This window comes from Schistocerca nitens, chromosome 2 (genome assembly GCF_023898315.1).
Source record: "Schistocerca nitens isolate TAMUIC-IGC-003100 chromosome 2, iqSchNite1.1, whole genome shotgun sequence".
NCBI lineage: Eukaryota > Metazoa > Arthropoda > Insecta > Orthoptera > Acrididae > Schistocerca > Schistocerca nitens.
The window spans coordinates 508,843,834-508,857,656 of NC_064615.1; the positions used below are offsets into that span (position 1 = coordinate 508,843,834).

Sequence of the window (13,823 nt, forward strand, 5' to 3'; positions counted from 1 at the left end):
ATTCTGGAATTATCCTTAATGCATGAGCATCAGTGTACATATTCACGTCAAAGTACGTTTCAAACTTACGCGACACCCCTAAATGTGATTTTTTTTCCTGGATGCAAAACAGCAATCACATGAAATGCATACAGTATATTTTTAACTATCGAACGACTATGAGAAATTCTGAAAATTATGGAATGCTCTTGAAGAGGAAGAAATTTTTTATGTTCTATATATTTTATCTAAGGAAATTTAGAAGACACTAAAAATCTCTCGGCACACCTGTCATCTAATCGCGAGAAACCAGTATGTCGCGACGCGGCGGCTGAAAAACGCTGATCTTCCACCGCTTGTTTAGTCTCACTTTGGGGGCAATAACGTAGCCGAAGGGTTAGCGCCGCTGCTTTCGATGCAGAAGGACTCGTGTTCGATTACTGGTACCTCCTCGGATTTTACTGATTCACGGAGGTCTAGAACTGGGTTCGCCCAGCCTCTTGAAGCTAAATTCCGAGCTGCTTGGAAAAAGAAGCATTGGCATCACCAGAATTCATACAGTGGCAATAATAGCTGGAGGAAATGCCGAAAAGCTTATCACGTATCCCACGATTTGCTCCTCGTACTGCCTTGTCGGCAGCAGTTGGCCAGCCGGAACGCACCCAGATGTAATCCCTGTTTTGTGGGTAGTACATGGCTTCTACGGAGAAGAGGGAATATTTAAACCTTTAAACTGGAGAAGACCTGCAAGAGCCAGGAGAATCACACTGCGCATTAGTAAACGACGGCCGTTTTTTGCGGTTCACAAACCCTGAGCCATTGTAGGCAATCCTGTTTCGCAGTCTACTTCGTCGCAACAGCTGTACGCCACACACCTGAAGTGACACGGAACGCCCTTGTGGGCACGAACACACAGTATTTGGATCCTGCCAACAGTTGTTTCACTAACACAGTTGCCACTAATTCTGGGTCTCGTTTCTCGCTACCACTGAGACATATCTGACTCAGAGCTAGGGCTCTTAAACAGTATACATACAGAAACTTCCTGGCAGATTAAAACTGTGTGCCCGACCGAGACTCGAACTCGGGACCTTTGCCTTTCGCGGGCAAGCGCTCTACCATCTGAGCTACCGAAGCACGACTCACGCCCGGTACTCACAGCTTTACTTCTGCCAGTATCTCGTCTCCTACCTTCCAAACAGTTGGAGTTCCTTAACGTCAGAATTAATAAGGTATTGATGAATTTGGAAAAATTTAAAACTACGAAAAGCTGTTGTTAGAATAATTCTTTAGTTACTACCAGTTTAGATCTTCTGATCATCTGCAATTATCATAAAATTATTTACAGCAGACTATATGGCAACTTTTTTATTGTGGCCACGGTTAAAACAATAGCCATCTTGGATCAACTTAATAAACTTCATATACCGTCAGTCAGGTTCCACCTTCTCATGTCGAGGCACTCGACCTGCTCAATAGACATATGGAACGTGGTTTATAGTACAAGGAGCTGATTAATTAACTTCACGCAGGATGGTTTTTATTTTATACGTGCCCACAGTAATTACTTTGCTGTGTAGGCTATTTTAAATAATTTTATGGCGACCAAAAACGATCAGAAGACCTAAGCCAGTAGTAAATAAAGAATTTTCTAACAGCAGCTCTTAACGGTTTTTACGTATGACGTTTTTCAAATAGTTAAGAGCATTAGGGCACCAGTTGGACATAATAAATGATTGAATAGCTCTGTGCTTAACGCCACCGCGACAGTTTCTGCAAATGACACAACAGTCTGCTTTTAAATGAAAGGGAGGTGAGACCTTAACGTTCTGTCGACGTCGAAGTCGTTACCAGCAACGATTGGGAAAGGATGGGAAAGAAAACTAGCTGCGCTTTATTCGAATGGGCCTCTCACCATCCGTGCAAAACGAGTTAAGAAAATCACGGAAAATTTAAGAGAGAGGTTCGACAGGGACCTGAAACCTGGCCGTGTAGGATACGAGTACGTTATCTTAATTCATAACTTTACTTCTACAAAAAACAGCGACTTGGGAAAGCATTATTCGTGCTGAAAAGTAGCAAGATTCAAATCGCAATCTCCCCAGATTTAGTTTCTCTCTTTTTACCCTCTAAAACAGTTGAGAAGTACATATTACTAAATTAAAATCCTCCGCCGCGATTGTGAAGGCTAATCTCAGACACTACAGTATGGATCTTGATACGGTTTTCAATAATAGATAGACTGGTTCATGATGAAGGTTTGTGTACGTAATGTAGTACTGCTGCGCCAGAAAATTCGTCCAGTCGCAGATACTTACAAGGGAAACTCCCCATCACACCCCACACAGATTTAGTGATAAAATAGTCAGGTGGATAGCCCGTCAAAAACTGAATATAGATCAAGCATGAAAATAAGGTGTTCTAAAATGTGAAAAAAGAAGCAAAATAAGCAAAATAGAAACAGTGAGCGGACCAAGCTCAGGATGTACAACATCGAGGGGACTGCAAGAGTCATGGCCTCGTGGTTGTGTGGTCACAGTGTAGGACGGTAAAGCGGGAAATCCGTGTTCAATTCTCTCTCGAGCCCCTTTTTTCTTTCACGAAATTGTGAACTTTCCGTCCGGTCATTGACGTGACTGTTCTCTTTCTGTAGTCTTAGCAATTGTCAAACTAAAAGTTGATTATCGAATATGAGACATGTGGTAAGAATATATTACCGTCACAACTAAACGTTATGAATAGTGAGAGCAGGCGATATGCTGCATAGATCTCTGCCGGCTGGTTGGCCGAGTGGTTCTAGGTGCTACCGTCTGGAACCGCGCAACCGCTACGGTCGCAGGTTCGAATCCTGCCTCGGGCATGGATGTGTGTGATGTTCTTAGGTTAGTTAGGTTTAAGTAGTTCTCAGTTCTAGGGGACCGATGACCTCAGATGTTAAGTCCCATAGTGCTTAGACCCCTTTGAACCATTTTTAGAGCCAACTGAAATAACTTTACAGTGTGAGGACGCAGTTACCAGCAGTGACGAAAAAAATGGTACAACTGGCTCTGAGCGCTATGCGACTTAACTTCTGAGGTCATCAGTCGCCTAGAACTTAGAACTAATTAAACCTAACTAATCTAAGGACATCACACACATCCATGCCCGAGGCAGGATTCGAACCTGCGACCATAGCGGTCGCTCGGCTCCAGACTGTAGCGCCTAGAACAGCACGGCCACTCCGGCCGACAGCAGTGACGAAGACCCCACATGTTTTAAATGCAGATTGCCATACGGATAATAGTTCTAGCCCGTAGCAGCGCTGAGGTACGCGGGGAAACAGTAATTTTGCTTGCAGGGAACGCCTGCGCATACTGTTTTACAAACAAAGTTTCGTACCTCTCGAGTAGCGAGGCTAAGTAAACAGAAAACAACACTATTGGCAACTTCAACCCCCGCGTATTTGCCTCTGCAGCTGTTCCGTGCCAAGCGTTCAGTGACCCATCAAAACAAGGGATGTTTGCTTAGTAAGCGACTGCAGTTCTTTGTTGAACGCGCCAGAGCTGTGTCGGCAGTTAGTCTCAGAGACAAACAGCAGGCGGCCATACCCAATGCAGGCCGCGTCAGTAGGTTACTGACAAGCTTTCCAGCACTGCAAAGTTGGTTCACGTTATTTACCAAACGTACCTACCATTTTCACATGCATGCGCGTCCGAAGGAACAATGCATCGAACTTCGCAGACACTGTCAAATACAGACACTGCACTGGTGTGACTCTAAAGTCCTTAGACTCGTTATCACACATCGACTGCGCACAAATGTAGAGTTCTACAGATAAATTACCGGGTGGTAGAACAGATACATCTCCGTATTTTAAAATCACTTTTTTGTTTTTTTTTTAGCCATTAGAGCTCGGCAAGGTGATGGGATTGAGTTTTTATGGGTGGGCAGGACGCAACGTTTTATTTTGGCTGGAGAGTCATCTATAGTTCTAAAAATTCCTTCTAGCTTGCTCCAAAGAAGTGTATTGCGACTCTTTATGTTCACGTTGTGTGGTAATGTCTGTTACAAAATAATAATAATATGAAACTCAGATTTTTTCATATGATTCGGGTATCTGCGACAGGCGTTCAACAAGTAATGCAGCACAATTTTTTTCTCAGCCCATTTCGATCGAAAAATGACGAATTTGTTGTGGGACAGCGTGGATTATTCCCGATTCAGCCCCTATAATTGGATGAAATTCTTACAGATGGCGACACTATATACAAACGTTCTTATTCAAAATGGCGTCTGTCTATACGTAGCCTTCAAAATGGAATCTGTAACTGAGGTGCGTTCCAAGCAGAGAGCTGCCATTGAGTATGTTTTGACGGGAAACCAGAATATTGCAGATATCCATAGGTGCTTGCAGAATGTCTACGGACACCTGGCAGTGGACAAAAGGACGGTGAGTCGTTGGGCGAGGCGTCTGCCATCATCACAACAAAGTCGCTCAAATCTGTCCGGCCGGCCAGAGTGGCCGAGCGGTTCTAGGCGCTTCAGTCTGGAACCGCGTGACCGCTACGGTCGCAGGTTTGAATCCTGCCTTGGGCATAGATGTGTGTGATGTCCTTAGGTTAGTTAGGCTTAAGTAGTTCTAAGTTCTACGGGACTGATGGCCTCAGATGTTAAGTCCCATAGTGCTCAGAGCCATTTGAAACCTGTCCGATCTCCCGCGTCCCGGCCGTCCGCACACAGATGTGACTCTTGCCATGTTGTAACGTGCACACTTTCTCATTCAAGGTGACAGACATCTCGCTGCACGTCTGAACTCCTCTGTTGGTAGTGCTGACACACTCGTCCACTAGTTGGGGTACTCAAAGGACTGTGCCCGCTACATTCCTGCCCGTCTAACGGAAGACGTAAAGAGAAACTAAGGGTCACCTGTGCGGAATGGCTTGCGCGTTAGGAGCTGATTAAGATAATTTTTTTCTCTAAGATCGTCACAGGCGATGGTTCATCACCTCGGAACGGCAGCCCATGGCGTGGAGCTACGCCATCTCTCCTCCGAAGAAAAAGTTCAAAGCCGCACCCTCAGCCGTTGGTCATGGCTACTGTCTTCTGGGACGCCGAAGTGGTTCTGTTTGATGTTCTCTCTCATGGTGAAACGATCAACTCTGAAGTGTGTTGTGCTACCCGACTGAAGAGACGACTTCAGCATGCTCGTCGCCACAAAAATACAAACGAACTTATTCTTCTCCATGACGACGCAAGGCCTCACACAAGTTTGCGCAGTCGAAAGGAGCTCACAAAACTTCATTGACCTTTTCTTGCTCACCCCCCCTACAGCCCGAATCTCGCATCTTCCGACTTCCATCTGTTTGACCCAGTGAAGGATGCATTCCGCAGGATGCAGCACGTGGATGAGGGGGAGGTTATTGATGCAGCAAGACGTTGCTCCGACGTCGACGAGTGGAGCGGAACCATGAGACCCTTCCAGCAAGGTGGCGCAAGGCTGACGCATTGAACGAACATTATGTGGAAAAACAAGGTATTTTAGCCCAAAGAATGGGAAATAATATGGTTTTTTGGAATCCTGACTAAAACCAACCTTTCAGAAAAAAAATGTTGCATTACTTACTGAACGCCCCTCGTACAATGAAGTATTGTTGTAAAAATGCTGTGCGAAACTTCACTCAGATACTGATAAGATTTCCAACTGGCTCGAAGATCGGCAATTTGCTTTGAATTTTCAAAAATGTTGTATTTTCCACTTCACAAAACACAAAAAAGCACTATATACGACTAGAATATCATTAGGTCACAAAAGGAAACTGTCCACTCATACAAATGCCTGGGTGCAGTAGCTTGTGTGGATATGAAATAGATTGACCACGTAGGCTCAATCGGAAGTAAAACGAGTCGTAGACCTAGGTTCACTGGTAAGATACTGTCAAAGCACAATAAATCTACACAGGAAATTGTTCACATGACGCTGTAACGATCCAGCCTATAATACTACCGAGTGGGGTAGCGGAGTGTTTAGCACACTGGACCCGCCATCAGGATTTAGGTTTTCTGAGATTTACGTTCTTCGCTCCAGTCAACTGCTGGGATGTTTCCTTTGAAACGGCAAGGCCGATTTCCTTCGCCATCAGTGACACAATCCGAGTTCGTGCTCCGTCTCTAATGACCTCGATGTCGACGGGACGTTAAACTCAATCGGCCTTCCTATATTACTGCTGAAATATATGGGAAGAAAATATTATAGCAAGGAAAGAGGAAGCAGATAACGATAAGTTGGAAGAGGCAACGAGAAGAATTTGCAGAGTGCTCAGAGGCCTAATTCGAAACAAAACCTCTGGAAACAGCAATGTTCCCTCAAAATTACTCCGATCCTCGGGAGAGCCAGCCGTAACGAAACTATAATAAGCGGTGTGCAAGACACGCGAAAGACCTTAAGACTTAAGAAGAATGTAATCATCCCAATTCAAAAACAGGAAGCTGCTGTCCTCTGCGAATATTACCGATCCATCAGTTTAATAAGTTGTGCTTGCAAAATACTGACAAACTTTGTATACAAAAGAAAGGAAAAACTGGTAGAAGTCGAACTCAAGTACGATCAGTTTCCAGAGAAACGTAAGAACACCAGAGGCAATACTGACCCTGTCACTTATAGTAGAAGATAAACTGAAGAAAGGCAAGCCTTCGTTTATAGCTTTTGAAGATTTGGAGAAATCTTTTAACAATGTCGACTGGATACATAGATAAATACACTCTTTGAAGTGAAGGTATCAGGGATATAATACAGGTAGCGAAAAGTTATATACAACTTGCGCACAAGCCAGACTGCAGCTATAAAAGCCGAAGGACGTGAAAGGGAAACCGTAGTTAGTTCATCCGCATATTATTTAATTTGTAAATCGAGCAAGCAGTAAAGGAAACGAGGGAAAAATTTGGAGAGGGAATTAAAGGACAGAATGAAGAAGTAAAAACATTGAGCTTTGTCTATAACTTTGTAACTCTGGTAGTGACATCAGGGGTCATGGAAGAGAAGTTGAATGGACTGGATAGTGCCTTGAAGGGAGATTATAAGATGAATATCAACAAAAGTAAAAGAAGAGTAAGAGAGTGTAGTCGACTTAAATGGGATGATGTTGACAGAAAGGTTAGGAAACGAAAGAACAGAAGTATTCGATGAGCTTTGCTATGTGGGCAACAAAATAACCGGTGATGGCTCAAGTAGAAAGGATGAAAAATACAGACTGGTTATAGCAGGAAAAGCAAATCCGAAGAAGAGGAATCTGCTAACATCTAATACAAATTTAAATGTTAGAAAGTCTTTTCTGAAGGTATTTGTCCTGAGTGTAGTCTTTTGTGGAAGCGAAGCGTGGGCGATAAGCAATGCAGACAAGAAGAAAACAGAAACTTTTGAAATGTGTCGCTATCGACGAATGCTGAATATTGGATGGGTAGATCGATTAAAAAATGACGGGATACTGAATCGAACTGAGCAAAAAAGAAATTTGTGACACAACTTGGATAAACAAAGATCGGTTGATGGGACGCGTACTGAGGCTTTCGGTAATGGAGGGAAATGTGGCGGGTAAAAATTGTAGAGGGAGACCAAGTGATGAATATTATACGTAAGTTCAAGTGGATGAGGTTTGCAGCAATTATTTGGAGTTGAAGAGGCTTGCACAGGATTCACGTCAGTAGCGTGAATTGCAGCATCAACACAGCCTTCGGCCTGAAAACCGCCGGCCGCGGTGGCCGAGCGGTTCTAGGCGCTTCAGTCCGGAACCACGCTGCTGCTATGGTCGCAAGTTCGAATCCTGTCTTGGGCATGGGTGTGTGTGATGTCCTTAGGTTAGTTAGGTTTCAGTACTTCTAAGTTTAAGGGACTGATGACCTCGGATTGTAAGTCCCATCGTGCTTAGAACCATTTGAACCTGAAGAACACAACAACGATATGTGAAATCCAGACGAGATAGGATTAACTGGGAACATTGTACGTACACAAAGGAGTGCAACACGAATGTTTATACGTTTAATCGATGCATGGGAGCGCTCATCGGTAATGTGAATATCCCAACTAGCAGACGCTTGGGAAAGATACCAACTATACCGCAAAAGCCTACACACAAATATTCAGGAAAAGTATTAAGTGAGCAATCTAGGAATATACTAGAACCCCTGCATATTGCTCTTGTAGCGACAACGACGACAGTATCAGATTAATTAAAGTATGCACAAAGCCATGTAAGTAACTATCTCTCAATCACTCCATAGTCTACTGGAACGGGAAGAAACATTACTAGATAATACAATGAGTAGTACTCTCTGCCTTACACTTCACAGCGGTTTGCAGAATTTGGATGTAGAATAGAGGAGACATAATGTCCTCTTGCTCCAAACAATACTGTCTCGAAGCTCCCCTAGTTTCGCAGCATACGTTTAGCACGTTTTAGCGGTCACCTCTGCGTAACACAAACTGGATTGTCACGGGCGTACAGCGGCAGGCTTCTCGGCTGCTTTGTAGGTCAGGCCAGCCGCTTGTCAGCTCCCGCACAGCCCAGGGTCTGCAGGTCAAAGACCCGCCCGAAGCTCACGAGGATCGATCATCTGACTTTCACTGAACGCAATCACTAAGGGGGAGCCCACAGCTATTGATCCGTCACCGCCGAAATGCTACTGTATAGTGCCATACTGTAATGAGACCGAGGCGGCCGCAAAAGGGAGAGTTAAACTCTGTGTCTTTAAGGCGATAACAGAAGTCCCAGGAAACGGTGAACAGTCGTTAAACAAAACACATGCAGTCACTGGCATAACTAGCATTTCTAGGGCCCGGGGCAGACTTAATTGCACCATACTCCACATCATCCTGTCAGCTGACCTCACCACCGCTTAGGGTGTCTCTCCTAAGAGTTGTCAGCAATTTGGTTTGCTTTTTTGTTGTGCAGTTCCTATCTGGAATCAGACTGGGCTGAATCTAGCTGCACATTCCAAAACCGAAAGTACAAAGATCTGCAGAAACACCAGACAGAATTCCCCTGACGACTCTTAGGAAAGACACCCGGTATATATATAAAAGAACCCTTCACCGACCCCTCTGCCCGTCCGTGCTTCTTGCTTTTCTGTTCCTGAATAAGTCAATGAAAATAAATAACCACGAAGCCTATGTGGTTTTCAGGAATGGCTGAGTATCTTAGGTAAGATTCATTTTAGGTCTGGAAATCTCCTGTTGCCTGTTTCGACAAGAAGTCACCAAATACCCAGTTCCAGAGTCCAAGCCAACCAAACCGTCACAACTGGTAGGTTATTACAAAAATACAAGGAGCCGATGCTTATTCAGAATAACTAAATTTTGTTATGGTCTGGTTTCAACGAATAGTGAATTAATTACTGCCGGCCGTGGTGGCCAAGCGGTTCTAGGCGCTTCAGTTCGGAACCGCGCGACCGCTACGGTCGCAGGTTCGAATCCTGCCTCGGGCATGGATGTGTGTGATGTCCTTAGGTTAGTTAGGTTTAAGTAGTTCTTAGTTCTAGGGGACTGATGACCTCAGATGTTAAGTCCCATAGTGCTCAGAGCTATTTTTTTTAATTAATTACTGTTTCCTCCGACAGCAGGAAACCTAAAAATTAAGGTTTTGTTCCTATAAGATGAAATCGCGGAGACAAGGGAACATTCAGTTTATAAAATCAGTCTGTTTAACATTATGGAACGGTTGCTCAACACAGTTCAGGCGGAATGCCGTCAAGATTTCTTTTCATACAGAACCGCCTTCGTTCCATTTCAGTGTCCTCCAATCATTAGCCCTTTTGTTCTTCGTTCCCCTCATCCTTCGTCCTCCCTATTCCTTTTTTTCTGTCCTTAATTTTTTTTTCAGCCGCCACAAAAATCTAATGGTGCCTAGGGCACGGTCCGCGGCGACCATATCCTAGTTGCACCACTGGAAGCAACTCGAAAGAAATTAAGGAGAGCACGGCGAAGCTACGAAAAGGCTTAAGAAAACGCCGCTATATGTTCAAGTGTCATTCACCACTTCATTCATCTGTAGTGTAAAACAAATGAAGGGAAGCATTTTACAGACCATTTTCGCGATGCTGAATTTGAGGAATGAAAACAACAGACGACGGTTTACTTCTAGAAAGTGTCGCCATGTTCATCCAACGGTGGTCTGTAGGCTACTGTAACATTTCCGGGTAGAAACCATCTGACAGTCGTTTTGGCACATATTAAACTCTGGCCTTAGACAATTTATGGAAAAGTTCACCTCAGCTCAGCTCAACCGCTCTGTTTTCCTTATCCTGTGCGGCCGTCCAGCTATAGATTTTCAGTGATTTCTCTAAATCACTACCACTGTGACTTACGTACGTAGACCAGACAGGTTATCAGAGAACCAGTGGCAATTTCCTGGGTGTTATTGCTATGTATCAGTGTCCCACTATTAAAGGAAAGTTTGTAACGGCCAATAGAATTCTTGTAATTACAGATTGCACCTGTAGGCTGCACTGTCTTCATGTTTCATGGTTAACTCTCTGCTCCGTATTGTCCCATCGAATTAGTTTGCGCCTGCAGATAGGCAAACCAATGACCAGATTTGCTGAGTGGGCTGCAGTCCCACCTTCCCAAGAATTCGTGCCAGTGTAAGAGATGATCGAAAAGTTTCCGTTTGAGGGCGTTGCTGCAGATTATAGCAACGTAGCGCGACACCGATGTGGGTATATAAGCGCCGACATGTAGGCAAGGGATTAGTCTGACGTTCGTATATTTCCGAGGCGCCTTCGGTAGAAGCGGAAACGTGAACTAGGGCGACGTTATTATAAAATGTTCAAATGTGTGTGAAATCTTATGAGACTTCACTGCTAAGGTCATCAGTCCCTAAAGTATCCTAAGGACAAACACACACACCCATGTCCGAGGGAGGACTTGAACCTCCGCCGAGACCAGCCGCACAGTCCATGACTGCAGCGGCTAGACCGCTCGGCTAATCCCACGCGGCCCGTTATTATCAAATACGTCCAAACAGCACAACCGTTCTGTCATTTTTTTCTTGGCTGCCGAAGATCGAAGATCGAAGAACATGTATGGGGCAGCAGGTCTGTCGAAAACCACCGTTGTGGAATGGTGCACCAAGAGCTGATGTGCTTCAAGACGATGCACGTCCTCATATCGCAAAATTTCGTAAGCAGCTCAACTGGGAGACGCTCGATCACCTGCCCTGTAGTCCTGATATCTCACAATGCGATTATCGCACCTTCGGTCGCTTAAAAAAGGCCTTAGAAGGTCGACGATTCCTGTCAGACGAAGATGTGCAGCAGGCGGTTACCGACTGCTTCACACAGCAGGACACAGTGTTTCAGTAAATTGGTAAGTTCAGTCTGGTGCATCTGTGGCATGATTGCCTCTATGATCAAGACGATTTTGCCAGTCTGGCCTACCGATTCTGGATTGTAAGGCCTTAGAAGGGAAACTTTATGATTTCCCCTTATAATTCAACGCACGTACTGTTGTTTGTCGCTTCAGAAATTGTGCCCCATATTGAGTACCTACGATGTGTGCTAGGAACTAGGAGAGACGCTCTAGCCACTGATGTGTGTCTGTTTTCTGTCTGTCTTGTAGTATTTGCGAGCGTCTTCCGAAAACCCGGAGGCACCTACGAATAACCTTGTTTGTCCCACCCCTCCCAGCGTTGGGAAAAGAAAGCGATGGAAATATATTCCTTTCATATTGTTAGTTCTGACTGAGGCATTAATTAAAATAATCTTTCCCTCTAAAGAAAAAACCGATAACGGAAGGGCTAAGGCGGATGACAGGAAGTGTTTCTTGTAACTGCACCGCCGATTTTCTTCCCCAACCCTTCCCAATCCAAGCTAACGCCCCGCCTCTAATTAACTCATCTCGTCCGGACGATAAATCCAAATTTTCCTTCATTTGGACTGCAAAAGGAAATCGGCCGTGCTCTGTGAAAGTAACCTTCCTGGATTTAGCCTTAAGCTGTTTAGGGAATCACAGGAGACTTAAATCCAAATGTCCGGACGGAGAAGTCAACAGCCCCTCTCCCGAATAAGTGTCGTGTGTCTTAAGCATTGAGCCACCTCAGGTACTAGTTCAAGGCTCAGTCTTCCCAATACGTAGACGTTTCTAAAAGAGCCAGAAGTATCGGCTGGATTCTCTGCAGTTAGACAGTCAGAGTAACAGTTGTCCCAGCTGCTGCGTACTGCAGATCTAGCATGAGAGAAGCGGCAACGAAATGTTGGCAACATTACAGCAGCATGTACCGGCGAATACGAGACACGATTGTGATCGCTCCAAGGCACACCCCTGCATTAAGTCATTTGTTTGTGACAGAGAGCAGTAGCGAGGCACTTTTTCCTTGCGGCAGGCGCTCTGGAAGAGGTGGGCAGCAGGCCGGGCTGCTGAGGACGCACGTCGCACGCAGGTGCCGGCGGGCGGCCTCTGGCTCCGTCCCAGCCCAGGCCGGTATAAATACTGCAACTATGGCGTGCCGCTATTCCTGGCAGCTCGTCTGCACCACACCACACCACACCACACTAAGCACATCGCACTAAGCACCACACGTCACCATCATTAGCGTCCCGCTGCACTCCAACCAACAAGCTTCCGGTTCCTAAAGCAAATCAGAAGTACTCCCACAATTTTAATACGGAAGTCCAAATCAAACGTGAACGAAATGATACAATGCTCCTACACGAGAAGGCTCTTTCTTCATATACTAGCTGAGTATCTGGCGTTGCCCTGGTATGTGTTTATTCCTATCTTCCGATAGTCCATTACCTCCTTCCCCCTCTCTATCTCCATCTCGCCCATCACCTCCATCTGTCAATCTCCTCCCGCACCCTCTCTGTTCATCTCCTCCTCTCACGTGTAATTCCGTCTTCTCCTCCCCCTTTCTTTGTCAATCTCCTCCTTCCCCCTCTGTCCATCTTCTCTTGCCCTCTCTCCTTTCTCATCTCTTCCCCTTTTTTTGTCAATCTCCTCCTTCCCTCTCTATCCATCTCCTCTTGCCCCCTCTCCTTCCTCATCTCCTCCCCTTTCCTTTCTGTATCCATCTCCTCCTCTCCCATCTTCCTTTTCATTTTCTCTCTCCATTTCCTCCTCCCCCTCTGTCTGTTCATTTCCTCCTTCCCTTTCTCTGACTCTCTCTTCATCCCCCTGTCCGGCCGGAATGGCCGAGCGGTTCTAGGCGCTACAGTCTGGAACCGCGCGACCGCTACGGTCGCAGGTTCGAACCCTGCCTCGGGCATGGATGTGTGTGATGTCCTTACGTTAGTTAGATTTAAGTAGTTCTAAGTTCTAGGGCACTGATGACCTCAGATGTTAAGTCCCATTGTGCTCAGAGTCATTTGAACCTCCCCCTGTCTGTCCATTTCCTCCTCTCCCCTCCTTTCACTCTGTCCATATCCCCCTCCCCTATCTCCATCTATGGTTCAAATGGCTCTGAGCACCATGGGACTTAACATGTGTGGTCATCATCCCCCTAGACATTGAACTACTTAAACCTAACTAACCTAAGGACATCACACACATCCATGCCCGAGGCAGGATTCGAACCTGCGACCGTAGCAGTCGCGCGGTTCCGGACTGAAGCGCCTAGAACCGCTCGGCCACCGAGGCCGGCTCCGTCCATCTCTCCGCGCTCCTATCTCCGCCTATCTCCTCTTTCCCATCGCTGTCTCTCATCTTCTCCCCCCCCCCCCCCCCCCGTTTTTTTCTCTCCACCTTACCACGCTCACACCAATAGAAGGCTGGTGGTTCTTTCCTCTCCAGTATCAGTCTTCATATTGTAACTAATATGTGTACCAAATTTGACTGAAATCATTCCAGGGCCTCAGAATGAGTTTTTTTTACCCGTCAC

At 45.6% G+C, this 13,823-nt stretch overlaps 1 protein-coding gene across 1 annotated transcript in view; it reads right to left on the reverse strand.

The window, feature by feature from the left end:
• The window catches only part of LOC126235125 (E3 ubiquitin-protein ligase lubel), a 443,689-nt gene that overhangs the window by 397,498 nt on the left and 32,368 nt on the right, over positions 1 to 13,823 (reverse strand). The gene's annotated exons all lie outside the window — the stretch shown is intronic.